Here is a 25,311-nt window from a genome sequence, read left to right on the forward strand (position 1 = left end):
TTAATAAAGATGCTTCTAGAGTCCCCTTGTTGACTCGCTTTTTGTTGGACAAACATTTATTTCCTCCTTAGTCTGTTCTGCATGAAGAAATGACCTTGATCCTCAGGAAAAAATATTCTGAAGACAGCTGGATGCAACAGCTTGAATCTCATACATGTCTGTTGACATTCCCTGACAACTGGGATACATTTGCCTCTCTCCTGCCTGGTGTACTGTGTGTAATCATTTTCCACAAACATTACTGTCTCAATTTTTTAATACTTTGGCCTCCTGCTACAATTTTTTCAGGATCATCACTTTCTGCTGGTATGATTTCATCTTTACTAATACAGATCTTGGCTGCTTTCTCGTGGCTGGTTGTGGAGCTAAAACAATGTGCTTTCAATTAACCTAGCCTCCTGTGGCCAGGCCAGTTGCTTATTTACACTTTTATTAAGGTAATACAGTCTGTACCTTCCAGTTTCTGTTGTGCAGCAGAAAATGTCAGGTTTTTCCACCATGCTCTGTCTTCTAACTCTGATGGTTTTTGAAACAGCTCTTCATAAGCAGTCTTGTACTCAGCAAACCTTTTCATGTGATGTTATTAATCTTCTTTCCATCCATCACTGATGGGTTCAATTCCAAGCCTCTTGGAACCATGTTGGCCTAATACCAAGCTCGCGTACACCAAAAAACTCTCGAGCTAAGCTGCTACCCATAATGCCCTTCTCCCTGTTACCTCAGATCTCGTTTGCCACGTAGCCATATAGCCACGTTTCACCGAGCTCTAAAGCTAAGTAGTATATTTTTGATACACATCTCTACCTAGTCTTTTTCTAAAACTTTCTCCTTTCTACTAGTTTAGAGTTAATTGTAACTTTCTAATACCTAGCTCTACCCATTGGGTAATTCTTCTTACCGTCGCTGGTACGCCCTCTATTTACCCTTGTGGTACCTTTTGATACCATTGTTGGAATCTTATTTTCTTTATCTTTCCTGAATAGTTTAGTAAAATTGTTAGTGTGTTTGTGGCTGCCTTGGTCTGCTAGTCGCACTGTTTGTAAAGCTTGGTGCAACAGTTGATACAGCATCCCTTATAAGACATGTCTGAGAAGAAAGGATCTTTGGGGTTTAAACATTGCACCTCTTGCAATGGTAAACTCCGTAATAGCGATTCTCATGACAACTGCTTTTATTGTCTGGGGGTTCCTCATCTTTCTGTTCAACCCCCTCTGTCAAATTTGTCAAAGTTTCAGTCAGCGGACGCTGAATGAATGAAAGAATAAATTGATTTTGAAAGGCCTTCTTGATTCTCCTTTCTCAGAGGGCCCTTTCTGTGTTGGCGGTCTTAACCCCTCCAATGAAGGACAAGAAACGTCCCCACTCTGATCTCTCTTCACTCGCTGGTGATAGAGGTAAGATGCCCAAACATAAGGCCCACAAAACTTCCTTAGAGCATAGACTTGCTACTTCGGCTCCGACTACTGATGTTCCGAGCTCTGCTCCGAATACCATTACGACTTAAGCCATCTTGGATACTATCAGATTTTCGACGTAGTCACTGACTCCTCCAGCTACGCCGCCGACCTTGCCTTTGGCTACTTTGAAATCGGTACCAACCTCTGCCACTGCTTTAGAGCCAATGACATTGACTCCGAGTGCCCTATCGGCACCGAGCCCTTTTACTGCACCATTGATTCCTTTGCTTCCTGTCTCCAAATTAGAGACTATGGTGCCACTAGCTCAGACACCATGGAATTGATACTCCCCCTCTCTGGATCCATTTCTAGGTCAAATGTACAGCCCTTTTTTGGATTGACCCGACTCCCCTTCAGGAGTATCCATGAGATCCACCAGGATTCTATCCAAACTTGATGTTATGCACCTGTTGGATCAGCTGTTAATGGCCAGAGGGATAACAAATGTTCCAAGGACTCATCCCCCTCTGTGACTTGGGTCTGTCTCTCCTAGAACTCTGACGTATACTCCTCCGGACCTGTCTGTTCCGAAGCCCATTGCTCTGACATCTTTTGTGGAACCCCGTTCCTCTGCGCTAACAGTGATGATCAATGAGGCTTCGAGGCCATCCCTTTGTTTCTTGGTTCAGATGGAACCGTCCCTTCCTCAGACTGATTCAGGGCAAGGTTCTGAGTGTTTTATCAGTTCCGCCCTCAGATCCGGGGATAATGCCTGCCCCGATCCTACTTTTGAGGCACCATCCATGGGAGCGGGTCCGACAGAGCGGGGTGTGACCCCGGTTCCGAGGTTGTCCTTCCCAGTTATGGGCTTCCACTCCTCTTTGGGTGGGCCTGATTTCAGGTGATGGAGAGGGTGCTTGCTTCGGGAAGTGCTCCTACGACATCGGAACTTCATCCTGCTCCCTCTGAACTACAGCTACCATGAGCCACCTCCCCGGGACACCGGGAGGCGAAGCCTCAGGAAACCCCAGTTTGGGGTACCCACCCTTCCGAGCCTTCCTCAGATATTCCCACTGAGGAACCTTCTCGGAAGAAGGCATGGAAGAGGAAGCACATAGAATCTCCTTAAGATTCTTTGACAGAAGACACTGACTACGATGATGTCTCCTTCGGAGACATCCTGGAATTATTAAAACAGAGGGGTGGCTGGAAGCCCTTCAACCCTTCCTCAGAGGAATCTGTGTTCCTGCAGGCTTTTCGCTCCCGGCCTTCTACCTCTTGGGTGACCCCACCTGCCGACGAGTTAATCCAGCTCATCATGCAGCGTGCTTGGCAGAACCCTGACTCTATTGAGGCCATTCCCTGGAGACCTGATAAGATTCTTTCTCCCCCAGAACAGCATCCACACTGGTCCAGAGGTTTGCCAGTTGACGCTGTGGTGGTGGTGGCGGCCACTAAAAAGGATCTAGCGGAAGAAAGTCCTATTGTCCACCCACTCAACTTGGAGTTTCGGGCTGTGGATAGGTTGGGAAGCCAGTCTTTGCTTCAGCAACCTTTCCTGTCAGGTCTCTGAACTACTTGGCACAATTCATGAGGCTCCAAATAGATCTGATTATTGAACTTTCTGGATCCCTCGCGGGTCAAGTTTCTGACGAGGCACTGGACAAGGTTGCCTCTCAACTTGCCACCCTTGTATCTATTTCCAATTCATCCATGAGGCTGCTCTTCCAGCAACCAAAGGGGCTGCCAGAGCTGCGGGTGCAGGCATAGTCATGAGGCTTCATGCCTGGATGCGCATCTGCGACCTCACAGCCACCTTCAAGTCCTCCTTTTTGAATGCCCCTATTGAACCATCTTCCTTGTTTGGCTCTAAAGTGAAGAACACGCTAGCCAGGTGCGAGCAAGATGGAAAGACTCTGCCGTTGGCCTACATTTTTCCAATCCTCAACATTCTTTTTCCAGGAACCAGAGGAGTGGGAAAATCTGACTCAAGAAATCTCAGGGTCCTTTCCATAATGCACATGGCCAGGATTCCCCCAGAGGCAGAGGGGGTTTTGATGGTGGGGGGGTCCCTGAAACCAAGACTCCAGAGATTCCTTTTCTGGGTGGTCTTAATCAGTGCTCCTGAAGTGTTGCCCAATTGCTTTCCTCTGGAAGCAGTTGGGGCTCAGTTTTCTCTGCCCCAAACTGCCTGACGCTCTATTACAAATGATAGATGGATGCAGAGAATAATCTCCAGAAGCTACTAGATACCTCTAACCTCCTGTTCAAAACCTGCCAAAAACCTTCCCGATGTTCCACCCAATCAAAGTGTAGAAGTGGATTCAGAGATGAAAAAGCCGTGTCAAAAAAGTCATCCAACCAGTCCTTCCAGACCAATGTGGATCTGGGTTTTACCTGAGATTCTTTTTAGTGCCAAAAGGACCGTGGACTGGAGACCCATCCTGGATCTCAGCCACTTAAACAAATCAGTTGTACAAACCAAGTTTCGCATGGTCACTATTCAATCCATTCTCCCATTTTTAAGGGTGGATATTTGGATGTGCTCAATAGACATCAGGGATGCGTATTACCACAGCAAAATGGACAAACTCTCCAGGAGTCTCCTTCGCTTCCGGCTAGGAGCCAATCATTACCAGTTCCAACCCCTGCCATTCGGACTCTTGACATCCCCCAGAGTGCTCACAAAATGTCTAGCAGTGGTGACCGCTCATCTGAGACTTCAAGAATTCCAGGTGTTTCCATATTTGGACGATTGGCTCCTCTCCACCCCCACCAAGCATCTTCTGACTATGGCCCTCCGATACACCCTTTCACTAGCAGAGTTCCTGGGAATCACTGTACACTGGGAGAAATCCAACTTAGAACCTACCCAACAGCTGGAATTTATAGGGGCAGTTTTCGATACTCGATCCTGTCTGGTATCTCTCCCAGCTCACAGGCTTCAGAGGTTAAGATTGCAAGTGTGTGTGATACAATGTCAAAAGAAGGTGTCAACGAGGGAAGTTTCACAGGCTCTGGGTCCATGGCTGCAGCCATTTCAATTATTCCTCTGGCAAGGTTACAAATGAGACTGTTACAATGGCTCCTATTGTCCCATTGGTTTGCAGATCTTCACCCCCTAAACTCGCAGGTGCTCATAACCAACTCTTGCAAGTAAGATCTCCTGATGATTTCAGATGCAGAACTTTGGTGTCGTCCCTTTCAGACCCATCAACCCAATGCCACTGTGACCACGGAGCTTCCCTGATAGGATGGGGGGGGCATTTTCAGGGAAAGATGGTCCAAGGCACGTGCTTGAGCTTAGAGACCAACCTGCATATCAGTGTTCTGGAGTTAATTGCAGTGCTGTTAGCGTTGCAGCCATTTAATCCACTTCTTCCCCCTGGAACGATTGCAGTTCAGTCAGACAATATGTCAGTAGTCTGGTACATCAACAAACAAGGAGGAACCAAATCCTACCCCTGTGTTGAGAGGCCATGAGAATTTGGCACTGGGAGATAGCTTCTGACCGCTTTCTAATAGCAACACACATCCCAGGGAGTTCCAATGTGATTGCGGACAGGTTGAGCAGATGCGTTCTCCTTCCACACGAGTGGTCTCTCAATCCCAAAGTGATGGCAGAAATTTTCAGTTGATGGGGCCAGCCCTGCTGCGACCTCTTCACCTCCCCTACAAACAACAAATACAGCAGCTACTTTACCCTCTTTCCCCCAGAGGAGAAGTCCCCGAGAGACACTCTGACTCACAATTGGCCCACGGATCTCCTCTTCGCCTATCCTCCAATTCGCTTGATACCTCTATTCTTAAAGAAAGCTACTCAGTTGAGATGTAAAGTGATCCTCATTGCCCCATTCTGGCCTTGTCAAGTGTGGTTCCCCTTCCTCCGGCCTCATCTGTTACAGCCTCCATGGATCCTGGACACTCACCCAGACCCAAGGGTTGATCACCCAAATCTGTCCAGTCTCAAGCTGATGGCTTGGTTTCTCCACTTCCGTTAGTTGCCAGGCAGGAAGGCCTTTCCTCACCTGTTCACGATATTATTCTGGCCTCCCATAAACCATCCACCCGAAAACTTTATAGAAGTAAGTGGAAAAGGTTTTCTCTGTGGTCTAAAGAATGGTTGCTAGATCCCTGCTCAGCTCCGGTCTCTGTCATCATTCAATACCGGAGTTCTTTGAAAACGGAGCATCAGCCTCTGCCATATAAGTCCATTTGGCAGCAAATCTCCAATTTCCATAACGGATTAGAGGGCACTCCACTTATGTCCCTTAGCCTATGCAAAACCTAGTACTGCAGTCACTGTCTCAACCCCCCTTTGAGCCTACTGCAAAATGTGATCTCAAAATTCCTCTCATGGAAATCTCTCTTTTTGGTAGCTGTCACTTCAGCTAGACAGATCTCAGAATTACAGGCCTTATGCATCGAGACCGTACCTAGTATTTCAGGAGGACAGAGTATCTCAACGCACTAATCCATCTTTTCTCCCCAAAGTGGTTTCTGATTTTTCTGTGAACCAATCCATAGAGTTCCCAGTGTTTTTCCCGAACTATTCCAATAAAGGAAAATACTGCCTACACTCCTTGGATGTGCATAGGCAACTACGTTTTTACCTAGACAGGACTAAATCTATCCGCAAGACAGACCAACTGTTCATATTCTTCTCTGGTCCAAGAATGGGATATGCTGTTTCAAAAGTCACTTTATCAAAGTGGCTCAGAGATTGTATTTCTTTTTCATATTCTTGTGTAAATGAGCCTAGACCCCACAATATCAAATCACATTCAACGAGCTATAGCAACCTCTGTAGACTTTCACTCCAGAGCATCTATGGACGACATTTTTGCAGCAGCCATTTGGGCTAAACCACACACTTTCATCAAGCATTACAAGTTGGATATGGTCTCCAGGGGAAGAGCGGCCTTTGGCTCAATGGTGCTCAGGAATGTTCTTCCATAAGGGCCACCAAGGTGTCTCAGGTAGCTTGGGATTCTGTCCCTTCACTGGTGAATGGAAAGAAGATTAACATCGTCAGATAAAGAAGTTATGTCTTACCATGACGTTCCATCTGTATTGTTGATGATCTTCCATTCATGACACCCCTCCCTCCGTCCCCCACCAAAGGCTCCTGGTGGATCTCATGGGTACTTGTGGTGTGTCAAAGTTTTTTGCGCAGAAATGACCTCTGCTTTATTTCTATATGTCTTATGCAAACTCGATCTGAGGTAACGGGGAGAAGGGCATTGTGGGTAGCAGCTTAGCTTGAGAGTTTTTTGGTGTACGCGAGCTTGGTATTAGGCCGACACGGTTCCGAGGGGCTCGGAACAGAACCCATCAGTGAGGAATGGAAGATCATCAACAACACAGATGGAACGTTATATTAAGAGATAAGTTATTTTTTATTTTATTACTCACTTGTAAAACCCAAATCAACTGCATTGCATTCCAGCAAATTAGAAACAAGGCTAAACACCAAATCAACCTAGATAAAACTAACTTCTGCTATAACCTGCAACATAAACACCAGCATAACCCCCAAAAATTTTGGAATACCATAAATGCCGTTCTCCACCCAGGACATTCCACTACCCCTTCCCCCAACTTGCCACACTATCCTACCATTGTTGCAGAAGAATTCAGTAAATACCTGACTGAAAGTGTGCTATCTCTAATTAAAAGTAAATCCACAGAACCATCAATGTGAAGTTGTTCTATCTTGCCATTCATTCTTGCATATGGGTTTGGAACCGATCCTCAGCTCCGAGTCAGCCTACTACAAAGCTCGAGGTCTTCAGATAGCTCGAGGCCAAGTCCCTATCCCATTATGCACCTAGAGTTGCCTCAGATCTAGTTTGCCACTGCAATAGATCGGATGTTCTCGCTAACTCAAGCCAGTAAATCCTTATTTTTTCAAATATTTCTTCATTATAGTGATAACTCTTTATTCATAGTAGTTTTAGATACTTATAATAAGCTCTTATAGCTTTATTGTGTAATTCCCTTTCCCTTGGTGTGCTTTTTCTAAAAAAAAATCACTAGTTGGCCTAGTTTAGAATATTAGAGTGTGTTTAATCAGTGACTTTTCTGTCACAGATGTCTTTATTAATAGATCTAGAGTGTGCTTAGTTAGTGACCTTTCGTCACAGAATAATTAGAGCTAAGGTTTAGTTTTCAGTGTGAAATAGTAGCATTTATTATTGTGTGCATTTAGACAGTGATTTTCTGTCACAACATGATACTTGGATAAACACTTTTTATGTGTGTGGACTTTAAGCCCGTATTTTTTCAAAGGGCTTTTTGATTGTTGCTGTTCAATTTTATTTGGGTGTGTACAGTTTTACCGTAACCTGTTTTTTGATACTGTGGTTTTGTACAGTATGGCTGACCAAGACAAACACCTTAAGTCAGGTTTTAAAAAATGCCCTAAATGTGGCCAGAAAATGTCTGCCACTGACAGTCATGTTAATTGTGTGTATTGTCTGGGAGCATTATATCTCCAAGATAGTTGCTCCATTTGTCATTTTTTTCTCTTCCAGGGTTTTCCAGGAGAGAAAGAGGAAGTTGATCGATAAAGGTTTGCTGAAACCCTCTTTTCAAGAAGCTTTGAGTGACCAAGATGGATCCAGTAAGTCCTCAGTCTTCCAAGACTTCTGAGAGTAAGAAATCCAAAATGTCTTTGACATCGGCTCCACAGACATCAGAGCCGACCGTCTTATCCTTTTGGAGATGATCCGCAGTTTTGTAACCAGTATCCGAAGTACCCAAGTCTCCTCTGTTACAGTCTGTACCACCTTCTATCCACTCATCTTGGTCTTCGATCAGCCTTTCCGATTTGGATGTGGGTCATGTGGTGCAGAAGCTTTTACAGGCACCGGCCTTTGCTAAATTTTTATCTGCTCCGACCCAAGCAGCTTCGGAGCTGGACCCTTTTGCCAGCTACTACTCTTCCTCCTCCGAGCCATACCGGTCCTTCAGAGCCGGAGGAGTTGGACTTGTTGATCGTGGAGCCTTTGGAGCCGACGCCTTCTCCAGTGTCTTCGGCTCCATTTACTGTGACGTCCTCTGCACCAATCGAGGAATCTAGGAGCCGACACTCTCTGGTTGGGTCCAGGGAGGATAGTGGGACCGACTTGTCTGTTCGGACTCTGCCTCTCAGAGCTTTGGCTCAGATGATCTCGGCTGCTACCTCTGGCTTGGAGACCCAAAAGTCTTCAGGAGAACTGACTCATCTTCAGTAGTGTTGGTGGACTGCCAGTCACCCCTCTGCCTAAGGATTTCTAGTATTTCAGCAAATGAGATATCCTCAGAGGGGGACCCTTCTGATTCATCCAGGTCGGTATCAAATGTCAGGAACTCTTGTGGGGAGTCTAGATGCTTCCTCTTACAAACTCTTTTCCTGGGAACAGGCTATCTACCTTCTCCTGGACTTCAGAGAAACAGATTCCAAGCAGTAGAGGACCCAGCACAGATCCTTGCGGTACCCTACTGGTAATTTATCGACTGGTGGAGGTGGACTCCCCAACTTTGACAGTGTGCGTTCTGTCAGTGAGCCAGTTGGCTACCCATCTAGTAATGTAAAGTTTCTCTATGACACTGAATGGAGGATTGTGTCAAAAGCCTTGGCTAAATCATGATAGGCGGTATGTACTGTGTTGCCTTCATGCAGGGCTTTGGTGACATTCTCAAAGAAGTCCACCGGGTTTAATAAGCAAGATCTACTGCTGATGAAGCCAAACTGAGTCGGGTCAAGAGTTTGAAGGTTGCCTATGTCTTTGTCCATGGCCTTTCAAGTAAGGCTGGTTAGGCTTATGGGTCGATAGTTCCCAGGGTCAGTTGATGGACCCTCTTTGTGCAAGGGAATTACTGTTCTTGTTCTCCACTCTGGTGGAACAAAGCCATTTTTCATGCTATGGTTAAAGAGAGTGCTGAGTGGCTCTGCTAGGTCTTGTTTTAGATTGTTTAGAAAGCCGCCTGGGATGTTATCTGGTCCCACAGAGGCTGTTCTTGGCCTTGCAGAGTGCTTGTATGACCTGTTCTTTGGAGATGCTCTGTAGAGGACTGGTGTTGGGAATGCTTTGGGGTATGTCAGGTGGAGTACAGGTGGATGAAGTTATCGCTAAGTCTGTCAGATAGCAGGCTGGCAGATGTTCATCGTGTTTCACTGTTGCAGTCATTACACTTGGGTTATCCTGCTGGCAGGCTACCCGCAGTCGGCCTGAATTACAATGTCCTGGTCCTGCGTCGGTTGCTGTCACCTCTTCCCTGACGTCAGAGCACCAGGGGTATAAATGATGCAGCCAACGCCATTTTTTTCAGTCTTTCTTGCCGCGCGGTGCCCGAAGCAAAAGCAGTTCGCAAGTGCCGGTCGGCCGACTCCTGAGATTTTCGAAATTGAATTTCAGATCCGAAGTCTTCTGTAAAGCTAAGTACCTTGTTGGGGAAACTTTTTTCTTGCTCCAGACCAATGTCAGAAAAAGTTAATTGTATTTCTTGTGGGAAGCAAATACCTCATAAGGATTTTCATTCTTACTGTGTTCCTTGCCTAGGCCCTGACCACGACGTTGCTAGTTGTAGGTTTTGTGCTAGATTTAACCAACGCACTATTAAGCGTCGGTACAATTTTGCTTTTCATTACTTTGGCCGAAGGTTTAACTATATAATGCCGTCGGAACAATCGACGACCGGAATTTATAAAAAGCGCAAGGAGAAAGAAAAGGACAGGCATCTGAGGTCCAAAACCGACGACAAAGCTTCTTCTAGGCCAGTCGCCGGTTCACCAGTGCTCAGTGAGGCGCTTTCGCAGCCCCTGACTCCCGCTACCTCAGAGTCACAGGCCGTCTCCGACTCCCGCTACCTCAGAGTCACAGGCCGCCTCCGACTCCCACGTGGAGACGGCTAGGCCACTGGATACTCAAGGTATTGGTCCTTCGGAAACTAATCCCTCAGATGGGTTCAGAGCCGCTGAGCAGGCATCGGCTTCTGAGGGTGTTTTCATACCTACACAACTTTTTATCAAGCCTACTTCAACATCCAAGACAAAGTCTAAAACAGTTTTAAAGACAAGGAAACAAGTACAGCATTCTCCAGGACAGACTTCTATGCCTAAGAAACAGATGCTCAAAATGGCCGGACTTAATTACTTTGATCAGGGGTTCCCATCCCCCTCCTGATAAGAGGCCTCGGCAAGATACTGAATATGATTCCTCTGATCAGGTTTCCATTTCCTCTGATTCCTCTTCAGAACAGGGATATTCTATTCCTCCCTATGAGGATTCTGATGCTGAAGAATCTATTCCTTCAACTTCTCCTCCTGAGGATTACTCATTTGGGGAAACCCTGCATACCATGAGGGAGCATTTCCACTGGGAGAGCCAAGATTATTCAGAGCCAAGATTATTCAGATTCTAAGAAAAGGCTTAGAGACTTTCTTCTACTACCTCAGCACAGACCTCTTGCAATTCCACCTGTTCTGGACATTGTAGATGATGTATTTTCAGAGTCCGGCCTGTCTCCTGACTCTCCTGCACCTGTTAAGCCGGACAGATACTACAGGGTTCCAGATTCTCATAAATTTCTATATAAAAACCCTGCTGCTGACCCAGAAACTATCTCTCAGGGTCCCAAAGGGGTCAAGGCTGCTACTGCTAAAATCCCTGTCCCCTCAGAGATTGTAGGGCACTGGACAGATGGGGGAAAAAAGTCTACACTTCTGCTACCTTGGCTGTAAGGGCTTTAAATTGTCAAGTTTCATATGCTCAAATATCAGCAATACTTTGTCTTTGTTAAAACAGAACATGTTGACAAATTCTGAATGTTCTGAGAACAAAGATTTGCAGGATTTATTGCATGCAGCTGAACAAGTGGGAAAGCATACTTTGCAATGTGGTTATGATTCACTAGAGGCCTCTTGCAGGGCCGCTGTAACAGGTTATGTTATTAGAAGCATGCTTGGTTAAAAGAACAGACTCTGCCTGATCATGTTAAAGCAAAATTATTGGATGCTCCATTACAGCATGATACTTTGTTTGGTGTTAAGGCAGAAGAGGTGTTGAAGAAAATGGAGGATAAAGCTAAATCTATGCAGACAGTGAAGGATTTCTTGCAGGTACAGCCACCCAGATTTAGCAGGAACTGGCCTTCTAAGAATTGGTCCTTTCCCGTGTCAGACAGGCCACAAAGAGGCAGATACAGACGCCCTAGAAGCAGGCAACAGCCCCAGGGCTCATACAGGCCCAAACAATGGGGTGCTTCTACTTCCAAAAGTGGAGAAGACAAATCACAGCCATATAGGAAACAGTCACAATGACTTCCCTATGCCAATGCCAAGCATTTCTCTCTTGGCAGCACCCTTAGGGGGAAAGCTAGCAGTTTTTTCACAAAATTGGCACACGATCACACAGGGCAAATGGGTCCTAAACATAGTCTCTCAGGGCTACACGTTCCACTTTCACACTCTTCCAAAGGCAAAAGGTATGCCAGACCTGCCACACAATCAATGGGCAGAGGCACAAAAACAAGTAACATCTCTCATGGACATGAAGGCCATTCAGCCTGTGCCACAACAGGAGCAGGGACAAGGATTTTACTCAAGACTTTTTTTAGTACCAAGAAAGGACAAAGCATGGAGACCAATTCTGGACCTGTCTATTCTAAATACTTATTTGGACGTACCAAAATTCAACATGTTGACTTTGCAACAGCTTCTGCCCATGCTGGGAAAGAAGGCTTGGCTTGTAACTTTGGATTTCAAAGAGGCATACCTGCATGTCCCAATCAGACAATCTTGCAGAAGATACCTCAGATTCATAGCTGGCTCAATGCACTACCAATTCTCTGCACTGCCCTTTGGCTTATCTACTGTGCCCAGGGTCTTCACAAAATGCCTGGCACCAGTAATTGCATTTTGCAGACAGAGGAATACAAATGTATCCCTACTTGGACGACTGCCTTATTCAAGCAGAGACCAAAGACATTCTACTAAAGCATCTTGCGTTTGTAAAAAGGTTACCAATTTGCCTAGGGTACACAGTAAACAAAAAGAAATCAACACTAGTACCCTCACAACAGATAATATTCCTGGGTGCAAGCTTAAATACAACTGCCCAGATGGCTTATCTCACGCCAGACTAACAAAGGCAACTGACTTCTTACTTCACAATGTTGGCAACAAAGACCCAGTTACCTGCAAGAAAAATTCTGCAAGCTCTGGGCTACATGACCTCCTGCATTCTGCTAATTCCATATGCAAGACTGCATATAAAGAAACTACAATGGTATCTAAAAAGTGTTTGGACTCAACATTGCCACAGCCTGGAATCATTAATTTCACTCATTCCCTGCCTGCAACAGGAGTTTCGATGGTTGGCACTTGCCTGTCACCACAACAAGGGACAGCCATTCACTTTACCCACAGCTAGGCAAACACTAACAACAGATGTGTCAGATTATGCCTGGGGGGCCCACATGGCAGGAAAATGTATTCAGGGTACATGGCCTCCAAACCAAAGGCATCTTCACATCAATCTAAAAGAGATGCTAGCTGTACAAAATGCCCTGACAGTCTTCAAGGACCTACTTCTTCCAGGACAGCTGCTGATAAAGATGGACAACACCACAGTTATGTGGTACATAAACAGGGGGGCACACATTCTTACCCCTCTGCAGACAAGCCATGATTTTGTGAAACATAGCATTGACCTACCAAGTACACCTGCAAGCACAATTCCTGCCAGGAAAAACAAATGCTCTGGCAAACGAACTAAGCAGAAACCTCATGGATCCTCACGAGTGGAAACTAGATCCACAAATCTTCAGCATGATAACAAGGGAATGGGGACGCCCAGACATATGTTTGCCTCCCCTCACAACTGTCAACTTCAGAGATTCTGCACAAGGACTTATCACAAACAAGCATGGAAAGTGGATGCCTTCTCATTCAGCTGGAACAACCTTACAGTATATGCCTTTCCTCCACTGCCTCTACTCCCAAAGGTACTCCTAAAGGTCAGACAAGAGAAGCCAAAAATTATACTAATTGCCCCAGATTGGCTACGCCAACACTGGTACCCAATCCTAAGGAGCTTGTCTCAAGGCCCAGCCTGGACATTGCCTCAAATTCCTCATTTGCTGACCCAACAAAACAATCAGACCCTGCACAGTCAACTCAGAACCCTAAATTTAGCTGCATGGCGGATAGTATGACCATTCAGCATACACCTCTCTCTAAAGCGATTATGGATGTTATTTTGGAGGCCAGGAGGCCCAGCACCAGGAAATCTTATGCAGAAAAATGGAAGAGATTCTGTGCTTGGAACCAGGCGCAAGGAATTGACACGCTTGTACCAAATATTCCTCAGATTTTACAATACCTGACTGAGATGCCGGACAAAGGCCTATCCTTCTCATCGATCAAGATCCATGCCTCTGCCATTTCAGCTCATTACAATACAGAACCACCAATTTTTTCACATCCATTGCTTAGGCAGTTCCTCAGGGGGACAAAAAACATAAGACCTCCAAGGAGAGCACCAATACCTGCATGGGACCTCAATTTTGTCTTGGAAAAACTCACACTGCCTCCTTTTGAGCCAGCCAATACAGCTGATATTAAATTCTTATCATGGAAAACAGCTCTGCTCCTAGCAATAACTTCAGCAAGAAGAGTCTCAGAGTTACAGGCATTAATGGCTGTGGAACCTTTTATTATCTTCCATCCAGACAGGGTTTCTCTAAGGGCAAACCCAACTTTTATGCCTAAGGTAGTGTCCAGTGTGGCTCTTAACCAAACCATTCATTTGCCTACTTTGTATCCAAACCCACAGAAGAAAGGGGGGAGACTTCTGCATTCTTTGGACATACACAGACAGCTATGCTTCTACTTGGACAAAACTAAAGTTTTCAGAATGAACTGAGCAGCTTTTAGTGGCATATGCTGCAGGATCACAAGGGAAGGATATCTCAAAGCAGACTATTTCAAAATGGATAGGACACTGCATTAGTTTCTGCTATTCACAACATGGCAAATCAGTGCCTAAGGGCATTAGACTACATTCTACCAGGGCAGCAGCCACCTCAGCAGCCTTCCTCAGAGGAGTACCAACCAAGGATATTTTGGAGGCTGCAACTTGGACTTCAGTGCACACCTTTACCAAGCACTACCACTTACCTCTTTACTCTAAATCTAGAGCAGGCTGTGCCACTGCAGTTCTGCAGGGCCTTATAGCCACTCCTAATGCTATTTAGACCCAACTGCCCTACCTCAGCTTTGGGATTCAACCCAAGTGTAATGACTGCAACAGTGAAACACGATGAACATAGTACAGTTGTGTACCTACCATAAATGTAGATGTTCGAGTGTATTCACTGTTGCAGTCCAGGTTACCCACCCACCATTCCCCCTTCTTTGCTGGGACTTTTCTGTACTTCTCTATCCTATACAACCTATGTGGTGTTTTTGCTTGTAGATGAAGGTTTTGTGCATCTTACTGTATGCTTTTATTAGCAATGTTTTTATAGCTTACCCTTTTTGGGGCACCTGACATCTGGGGCAAGAAAAATTGAAGAAAATGACGTCGACTGCATCATTTCTACCCCTGGCACTCTGACGTCAGGGAAGAGGCGACAGCAACCGACACCGGACCAGGACTTTGAAATTCAGGCCGACTGCGGGTAGCCTGCAAGCAGGATAACCCAAGTGTAATGACTGCAACAGTGAATACACTCGAACATCTACATTTATGGTAGGTACACAACTGTACTTTTCCTCAGGTTCATTGTGAGTGGTACCATCCACTACAAGTTCTGCACACAGCTGGGAATTTCCTCTTAGGTTTCAGGTTTAGCTAAAGAATGCTTATGATTGTCTTTGGCTTGGTATGCTAATTTAGACTGGTAACTAGCCTTAGAGGACTTAAGATATCTGATTTGCTTGTTCAAGATGTGGAGGGTATTCTTCCTTTGTTGAGTTAGTTTCCTCCTGTTCTTAGATATCAGTTACTTTCTTTTGTTGCATAACTGATTTATACTTGGATTCCACCAGGGTGGCTTGTTTTTTGGGAAGACCTGGTTTTGTTCCTGTTAGGTACAGCCGTGTCAATGCATTTGTTTAAGTGGCTATATTGGGCATTTGTGTATTCCTCTGCATAGAAGTCATTGTTGTCTATGTTGGCAGGGACTTTGAAACCTTTTATACCATCTCCTAGTAGGCAATAGTTTGTTTTGGAGAAATTTTTCATTTTTTTTTTTTACTCCTATGATGGTGTCAGGTTTGATCTTTACTTAAAACAAGGCAGATTTATAATCTGATCTTAACAGGGAGGGTCGACACACAGGGGGTACTACAGTGAACCCCCATGTAGGTGAGTACTAGGTCCAGGACATTTGAGCCCCCTTGTGGGGGTGTGGACCAACTGTTCTAGGGAATTTGAATTAACAAAATCCAGGAACCTCATAGTGATTGTCTTTGTGCTTGCATAAGTCACCCAGTCGATGGAAGGATAGTTGAAATCTCCCATGACCAAGGCGTTTGGCTGTATGCTGAGCGACTCTAGCAAGTCCAGGTAGGCAGTGTCCTCCTCTGGTTCAAGGTGGGGGACCTTCAACTAGCAATGATGTAGAAGGGTATTTTTCCTATAGTTAATTGGATCTGGAGTAGCAAAAGAGTCGTACTGTTTCACCAGTCTCAAGGTGTATTTGGATTTAATGAAGATTGTTGCACCTCCACCTTTGGTTCTTTCATGCTTGTTTTAGGGTCTGAATGTGTGAAAGGCACTGTAGTCTTGTACGGCTTGGATGCTGTCAGTGGCCTTGAACCAAGTCTCTGTGATTGCACAAACATCAGCATCTTCCAAGATGAGTACGTCCAGGGCTTGCAGTTTGCTGTTTAAGCTCCTAGCATTAAGCAGCATGATCTTGAGTTTATCTTTAGTGGAGTTCTTTATGTCGGAGGTTTTTGTCATAACGCTCAATGAGGGAGGCAAGCATCTTTACCTATATCCGAAAGCCTTGAGACAGGTGAAGGCTGTCTCTGGCAAAGCAGGATGGACTGTCGACCATCTCCTCCCAGGCAGACAGATACTGGACCCCCCCCCCCCCTGCAGTGACACCAGAAGCTAAGCCAATTATTGAAATCAATCATTTTTTGTCTGTATTGTGGCACCCACCCTGTGAAGGTAGAATGCTGCTTAGGGCTAGGGACATACCTGCCTGGGACTCATAATCTGAGAGTTTGATCATGTCTCTCTTCATATAGTCCAGAGAGATAAGTCTCAAGTTATTCACACCAACATGTACTATGACAGAGTCATAACGGAGATTGTTGCTGAGTGACTTAACTGGGTGCGAGATTTGATGGATCTTGGCACCTGACAGGCAGCTGACCTTGACCTTCTTGTTCAACCTGGTATGGGGGACATCTGTGTGTCTCACTGTTGCGTCTCTTATAACCAGAACATTGGTTTTGAGGTGTTTTGCCTTACGGGCTTAATTGCTGAGACACTGATGTGTGTTGTGTGGTGGATGGATTCTGTTTATGTACCCGTATGTGTATGTTTGCACTTGGGAGGTATCTGGTCTTTTGGCAGGATCTTAGTAAGTACCTCCTCGTATGTGGGTTTGTGTCTTGATCCTCTCTTGTGTGAGAGGGGAGGTGTGTGTGTATTGACAACCTGTTGTATGTTTTGTTTGTGAGTGGACTGATTATAATTTAATGGTATAGTTACATCTCTCACATACTGTGTTTGTTTGCTTTAGGAGCAAGTGGTTGTCATTATACATAAGGCAATTGCTACATTGCCTCAGGATACCCATGTCAGTCAGGCTGCCTGGAGAAATGGTGGGAAACTGTCAATCCATTATGGCAGGTATATATTGTAGTGACTAGTGGGGATGGGCTAGATGGACCAGGATTTGCTTGTGAGACTAACAAGGGGAGCTATTCTTTGGAGGGCGAAGGGTAGAAGACTGCTTCAACTCCTCAGAATGTGCAGCTGAGTTGCTCGCTGGCTAGCAATGTGCAACTGCATTGTGCAGAGAGAGGCAGTGGAGCTAAGGAGGGTTCTCTAGCAGATATCAAGGGAAAATTGTTGTTTCTAAGCATTTGTATCAATACACGGCAGTGCTAATCCCCGCTGCGCAGTGCACAGCTATGTGTAAACATGGTGCTTAAATTACAAGTAAACATGACGCTTAAATTACAAGTGAAGTTAAACAGCTTTAACACAAGCTAAACAATGGGAAAGCCCAGAGCTAAGCCTTATTCCAACAGTCCCCAACTCATATGGGTCCTGGGCTACACATTTCTGCCACAAGGGTGCAGGCGGGCCTTCTTAATGTAGGATGGATGGTTTTAGTGCTCAATTTAATACCAAGCGGCATGAATCTAGCCTATGCTATGAAATACAGAAGTACTAGGATTTCAAAGTGCAGAATAAAACAGTCACAGCAGCTAAGCAAAGTACAGTTCAAAGAAGTGCAATGCAAGCTTAAAATATACTTATTTTTGTTTTTCACAGTGGATGTCTTGGCTTTAGTTCAGATTCACTCCAGGTCTCTGGCTAAGTCACCGAACTGAGCACTGCATATCACACTTCTCATTTTTTTTCTCTAATTCTTGTTGGGTTTGCAGAAAATGAAAGACCCCAGGTTTTTGCAGTGTCATGCAGTTATTTCCATTTTCAGACACTGCCTTGTTTAGATTGGTGCTGTTTTACCAATTATAACCTTTCTGTTGATTGCTGCTTCATCATTGGCCCCTTTCTCTGGTACCAGTCCCTTTGAGGCTGTCTGATACCTTCCAGTTTCCTACATGGAGAAGATTAGACCTTACTAAGTCGGTGCTGCCAAAAGTGCCAGTAACTTTGACATAGAATCCTATGGTGCTGTTTTGTCTCCAGATGTTGGTGTTAATGACCCTGTTGTCATTGACAACTCTTTCAACACTACTTTATAGGCCAGAATTCTTAGCTGTAGAGCCCCTTGTTCTGAGCGCTTCAATGCTGACAATTGGCACCAGAGAATATCTTCGTATTGGGGGTCAGTGCTAACAAGTGTCCTCTGTGCCAAAAAAAGAGGTCCATACAATTTGCAGTGCCAGTTTTGCATCCTTCATCGCATAGGCTTTTCCTGTGCCTCCTTCACTACTAGCACTATCTTAAGATCAGTGTAGGTCAGTGTCTTAGCCATTGAGAGTTTTGTACCACAGGAACAGCGAATCTGAGGGACAATGGTGAGTTTGTGTAAGGGAATTTGAGTATAACTCTCTCATCCTCATCCTCCTCCTTGGAGTGTTCCCTACTGAATAGCCATTTATTTATTTTTATTTGTTGACCGGGTAGGTGAGCAGGTCTGTTGACCCTTTTCAGCCACACAGAAGCATTCAGTTGTTAAAACTGTGCATACAAATATTTAGTTTACAGTTGTGTGTTCTGTAGCAGTTATGATGATGAAGTGGCTGTTTAACAGCTGACAGACCAAGAAAATTGCAGTAATTTGTATTTACATTTGCAGTATTATAACATCATTTGTAAATGTAATAGAAAGTGGTTAGTGATAGTGTGTCAGCATTTTTCCCTGTAACGTTTTCAACTGGATTCTTAGATTAAATGCCTTCACTGAGCAGCATTGAATTCCCTAGTTGTTGATTGATACAGCTTAAATTTCTTTAGGTAGATGATTCCAGGGTGCAGGGCCAATGTTTATGAAAGCTTTTTAAACAGTTGTATTTTTAAATGGGGGCCTTACAAACTCAATATCATCTTCTTGACAAACTCACAAAGAGTAGGTATATTCTTTAAGTTGTAGTTTTGGTCTTAATGGTGGACGTTATCCTAGTTCAAGCCATGGTAGGAGATCGTGCTACATGATGGATATTAATTCCCTTCTGGAGAGCACAGCACCAGACTTAGTGGAGAAGAGTCAGATGTTCATCGTGTTTCACTGTTGCAGTCATTACACTTGGGTTATCCTGCTGGCAGGCGACCCGCAGTCGGCCTGAGTTCCAAAGTCTTGGTCCGGCGTCGGTTGCTGTCACCTCTTCCCTGACATCAGTGCACCAGAGGTATAAAAGTTGCAACCGACGCCATTTTCTTCAGTCTTTCTTGCTGCACGGTGCCCGAAGCAAAAGCACTTCGCAAGTGCTGGTCGGCCGACTCCTGAGATTTTCAAAATTGAGTTTCAGAACCGAAGTCTTTAATAAAGCTAAGTACCCCGTTGGGGAAACTTTTTCTTGCTCCAGACCAATGTCAGTAAAAGTTAATAATTGTATTTCTTGTGGGAAGCAAATACCTCATAAGGACTTTCACTCGTACTGTATTCCTTGCCTAGGCCCTGACCACGACGTTACTAGTTGTCAGTTTTGTGCTAGATTCAATAAACGCACTATTAAACGTCGGTTTGATTTTGCTTTACATTACTTTGGCAGAAGGTTTAATTACATAATGCCGTTGGAACAACCGACGACCGGAATTTATAAAAAAAACACAAAGACAAAGAAAAGGACAGGCATCCGAGGTCCAAAATCGACGAAGCCTCTTCTAGGCCAGTCACCGGTTCTCAGTGAGGCGCTTTCGCAGCCCCTGACACCCGCTGCCTCAGAGCCACAGGCCGTAACTGACAGCCATGTGGAGACACCGAGGCCTGTGGAAACTCAAGGTATTGGGCCTATGGAAACTATACCCTCAGATGGGTCCGGAGCCGCTGAGCAGGCATCGGCTTCTGAGGGTGTTTTCAGACCTTCACAGCTTACAATTAAGCCCACTACAGCAGCAAAGGCAAAGTCAAAAACACCATTAAAGACAAGAAAACAAGTACAGCATTCTCCAGAACAGTCATCCATGCCAAAGAAACAGATGCTTAAAATGGCTGAAGGTCTAATTACTTTGATCAGGGTTCACATCCCCCTCCTGACAAAAGGCCTAGGCAAGACATTGATTATGATTCCTCTGATCAGGTTTCCATTTCTTCTGATTCTTCTTCTGATCAGGGATATTCTCTCCCTCCCTATGAGGACTCTGATGCAGAAGAGTCCATACCTTCAGCCTCTCCGCCTGAGGATTATTCTTTTGGGGAAACCCTACACACCATGAGGGAGCATTTCCATTGGGAGAGCCAGGATTATTCAGAATCCAAGAAAAGGCTCTGAGACTTCCTTTTATTGCCTCAGCACAGGCCCCTGGCTATCCTCCCTGTGCTTGATATTGTTAATGATGTTTTTTTCTGAATCCAGTCTGTCTCCTGATTCTTTACCCCCTGCACCAGTCAAGCCAGAAAGGTACTACAGGGTCCCTGACTCTCATAAATTTCTTTACAAAAACACAGCTGCAGACCCAGAAACAATTTCTCAGGGTCCTAAAGGGGTTAAGGCTTCCACTGCTAAAAATCCTGTCTCCTCGGATAGGGATTCCAGAGCTCTGGACAGATGGGGGAAAAAAGTTTACACTTCTGCTACTTTAGCTGTAAGAGCTTTAAACTGTCTGTTTCATATGCTTAAATACCAGCAGTACCTCATGTCATTGTTAAACAGAAAATGTTTCAAATACAGAAATTCCTGACAGTAAGGAAATGCAGGATTTATTGCATGCAGTTGAACAACTGGGAAAGCATACTCTGCAATGTGGTTTTAGATTCATTAGAAGCTTCTTGTAGAGCCGCAATTACAGGCTCTTATTCGAAAGTATGCTTGGTTGAAAGAACAAAGTTTACCTGACCATGTTAAAGTAAAATTATTGGATGCTCCATTACAGCATGATACTTTGTTTGGTGTTAAGGCAGAAGAGGTGTTAAAGAAAATGGAGGATAAAGCAAAGTCAATGCAGACAGTGAAAGATTTCTTACAGGTTCAACCACCTAGATTTAGTAGAAACTGGCCTTCTAAAAAATGGTCCTTTCCATTGTCAGACAGGCCACAAAGAGGCAGATACAGACGCCCAAGAGGCAGATTTCAGCCCCAAGGCTCCTACAGACCTAAACAATGGGGTGCTTCAGCCCCCAAAGGAGGCGAAGACAAATCTCAACCTTATAGGAAACAGTCCCAATGACTTTCCTGTGCAAATGTCAAGCACTTGCCTTTTGACAGCACCCCTAGGGGGAAAGCTAGCACTTTTCTCAAAAAATTGGCACGTGATCACCCAGGATCAATGGGTGCTGAATATTGTTTCACAGGGTTACAGGTTCCACTTCCACACGCTTCCAAAACCAAAAGGTATGCCAGACCTGCCACAAAACCAATGGGCAGAGGCACAAATACAGATTGCTGCTCTTATGGACATGGGAGCTATTCAGAATGTTCCACAGCAAGAACAGGGACAAGGATTTTACTAAAGACTTTTCTTATTACCCAGAAAGGACAAAGCCTGGAGACCAATACTGGACCTGTCAATCCTAAATAATTTCCTGGATGTTCCAAAATTCAAAATGTTAACACTACAGCAACTTCTGCCCATGCTGGGCAAGAAGGCTTGGCTAGTTACTTTGGACCTCAAGGAGGCATACCTGCATGTCCCAATCAGACATTCATGTAGAAGATACCGCAGATTCATAGCCGGCTCAATGCATTACCAATTCTCTGCACTGCCCTTTGGCTTATCTACTGCGCCCAGGGTCTTCACAAAATGCCTGGCACCAGTAATTGCATTTTGCAGACAAAAAGGAATTCAAATATATCCCTACTTGGGCGACTGCCTTATTCAAGCAGAGAGCAAGGACATTCTTCTAAAGCATCTGACATTTGTAAAAAGCTTGCTAATTTGCCTAGGGTACACAGTAAACGAAAAGAAATCAAAACTAGTGCCCTCTCAAGAGATAACATTCCTGGGTGCCAGCTTAAATACAACGGCCCAGATGGCTTATCTCACCCCAGACAAGCAAAGGCAACTGACTCATTACTTTCAAATGATGGCAACAAAAACCCAGCTCCCTGCAAGAAAAATTCTGCAGGCCCTGAGCTACATGGCATCCTGCATTCTACTAATTCCATATGCAAAACTGCATATGAGGAAACTACAATGGTACCTAAAAAGTGTTTGGACTCAGCATTGTCACAGCCTGGAGACAATCATAACTTTAATTCCCTGCCTACAACAGGAGTTTCGATGGTGGTCCCAGGCCTGTCACCACAACAAGGGACAGCCTTTCACCTTACCCACAGCCAGGCAGACAATAACAATGGATGCATCGGATTATGCCTGGGGGGCACATATGGCAGGAAAATGTATTCATGACATGTGGCCCAAGGAACAAATGCATCTTTACATCAATCAAAAAGAGATGCTAGCTGTACAGAATGCCCTGACAGCTTTCAAGGACCTACTACATCCAGGACACCTATTAATAAAGACGGACAATACCACAGTTATGTGGTACATAAACAAGCAAGGGGGCACACATTCCTACCCCCTATGCAGACAAGCCATGACATTGTGGAACACAGCACTGACCTATCAAGTACATCTGCAGGCACAATTCCTGCCAGGAACAAAAAATACACTGGCAGACGAACTAAGCAGAAATCTCATGAATCCTCACGAATGGAAGCTAAATCCACAAGTGTTCAGCATGATAACGAGGAAATGGGGACGCCCAGACATAGATCTTTTTGCCTTCCCTCACAATTACCAAATACAGAAATTTTGCAAAAGAACTTATCACTCTCAAGCATGCAAACTGGATGCTCTTATCATTCAGTTGGAAAGGCCTGACAGTCTATGCCTTCCCTCCAATGCCTCTTCTCACCAAGGTGCTACTAAAAGTCAGACAAGAAAGGCCAAAAATTATCCTGATTGCACCAGACTGGCCATGCCAGCACTGGTACCCAATCCTAAAGAGTTTGTCTCAAGGCCCAGCTTGGCTTCTACCTCAAATTCCTCATCTTCTGACACAACAAAACAGTTAGATTCTGCACAGTCAGTTCAGAACCTTACATCTGGCAGCATGGCAGATAATGTAGCCACTCAGACTGCACCTCTCTCTCTAAAGCTGTTATGGATGTCATTTTAGAAGCCAGGAGACCCAGCACTAGGAAATCTTATGCAGAAAAATGGAAGAGATTCTGTGCTTGGAACCAGGCACAAGGACTCAAACCACTTGTCCCTAATATACCTCAGATTTTACAATACCTAACTGAGATGATGGACAAAGGCTTATCTTTCTCATCTATTAAAATCCATGCCTCTGCCATTTCAGCTCATTACAATACGGAACCTCCTCTTTTTTCACATCCTCTCCTACGACAGTACCTCAGAGGGGCAAAAAATATAAGACCCCCAAGGAGAGCACCAGTACCTACTTGGGACCTCAATTTTGTTTTAGAAAAACTCACACTGCCTCCTTCTGAACCAACCAACACAGCTGATCTAAAATTCTTGTCATGGAAAACTGCTCTGCTCCTGGCAATAACTTCAGCAAGAAGAGTCTCAGAGTTACAGGCATTAATGGCTGTGGAACCTTTCCTCATTTTTCATCAGGACAGGGTTTCTCTTAGGACAAACCCAACATTTATGCCAAAAGTGGTCTCCAATGTGGCCTTAAACCAAACCATTCATTTACCTACTTTTTATCCAAATCCCCAGAATAAAGGGGAGAAACTTCTGCACACTTTGGATATACACAGACAGCTACTATTCTACTTGGACAAAACAAAAGCGTTAAGAAAAACTGAGCAACTGTTTGTAGCATATGCTGCAGGATCACAAGGAAAGCCTTTCACAAAACAGATGATCTCGAAATGGATAGGACACTGCATCCGCTTCTGTTATGCACAACATGGCAAATCAGTGCCTAAGGGCATTAGGCCTCATTCTACCAGAGCAGTAACCACTTCAGCAGCTTTCCTCAGAGGAGTACCAACCAAAGACATTTTAGAAGCTGCAATCTGGAGCTCAGTGCACACTTTCACCAAGCACTACCACTTACCTCTCTACTCTAAATCCAGAGCGGGCTTTGCCACTGCAGTCCTGCAGGGCTTGTTAGCCTCTCCAAATCCAGTTTAGACCCAGCCACCCAACCTCAGCTTTGGGATTCTACCCAAGTGTAATGACTGCAACAGTGAAACACGATGAACATAGTACAGTTGTGTACCTACCATAAATGTAGATGTTCGAGTGTATTCACTGCTGCAGTCCAGGTTACCCACCCACCATCCCCCTTTTTCCATTGCTGGGACTTTTCTGTACTTCTCATCTCTATACTACCTATGTGGTGCATTTGCTTGTAGATGAAAAATGTTTATGGTAGTATATGCATGTTTTTTGGCATAATTTTATCTTTCCAGCCTTCCTACCTGGGGGCACCTGACATCTGGGGAAAGAAAAACTGAAGAAAATGGCGTCGGTTGCAACTTTTATACCCCTGGCGCACTGACATCAGGGAAGAGGCGACAGCAACCGACGACGGACCAAGACTTTGGAACTCAGGCCGACTGCGGGTCGCCTGCCAGCAGGATAACCCAAGTGTAATGACTGCAACAGTGAATACACTCGAACATCTACATTTATGGTAGGTACACAACTGTACTTTTTCTTAATGCTTCCAGATAGCACCAAGTTCAGGGAGGTGTTCTGGATGATGCAGGATAGTGGAGGTTGGGCTGTAATTCCCACCTCAGCTTCATAAAAGGTCTTGCAGAAGGCCTTCAGAGCTCTCTTTTCATATTACTATGCAGTCTTCTTTGCAGATGTAGAATAGTGGCAGTTGTCTTCGGGGAGGCTTGGAAGCTACCCAGTTTCATGGCAGCATTGTGTAGGAGACAGAACAGGAACCTCTATCATCCCAAAATTTAGCATTTTTAGGTTCATATTCCAATTTTGGAGAGTGTCATTATCCCCAGAATCCAGTGGTCCATTCTCTAGAGCATTAGATATTTGCAGAAAGGGCTGTGAGTCCTCAACTTTTTCTGTTGGGGTGTTTAGCTACCTATTCCATA

At 44.8% G+C, this 25,311-nt stretch overlaps 1 protein-coding gene across 3 annotated transcripts in view; it reads left to right on the forward strand.

The window, feature by feature from the left end:
- Positions 1-25,311, forward strand: part of LOC122789199 (solute carrier family 22 member 15-like) — a 1,485,835-nt gene that overhangs the window by 596,263 nt on the left and 864,261 nt on the right. The window lies entirely within an intron of this gene.

This window comes from Protopterus annectens, chromosome 14.part0 (genome assembly GCF_019279795.1).
Source record: "Protopterus annectens isolate FY-2018-M chromosome 14.part0, PAN1.0, whole genome shotgun sequence".
Taxonomy (NCBI): domain Eukaryota; kingdom Metazoa; phylum Chordata; order Ceratodontiformes; family Protopteridae; genus Protopterus; species Protopterus annectens.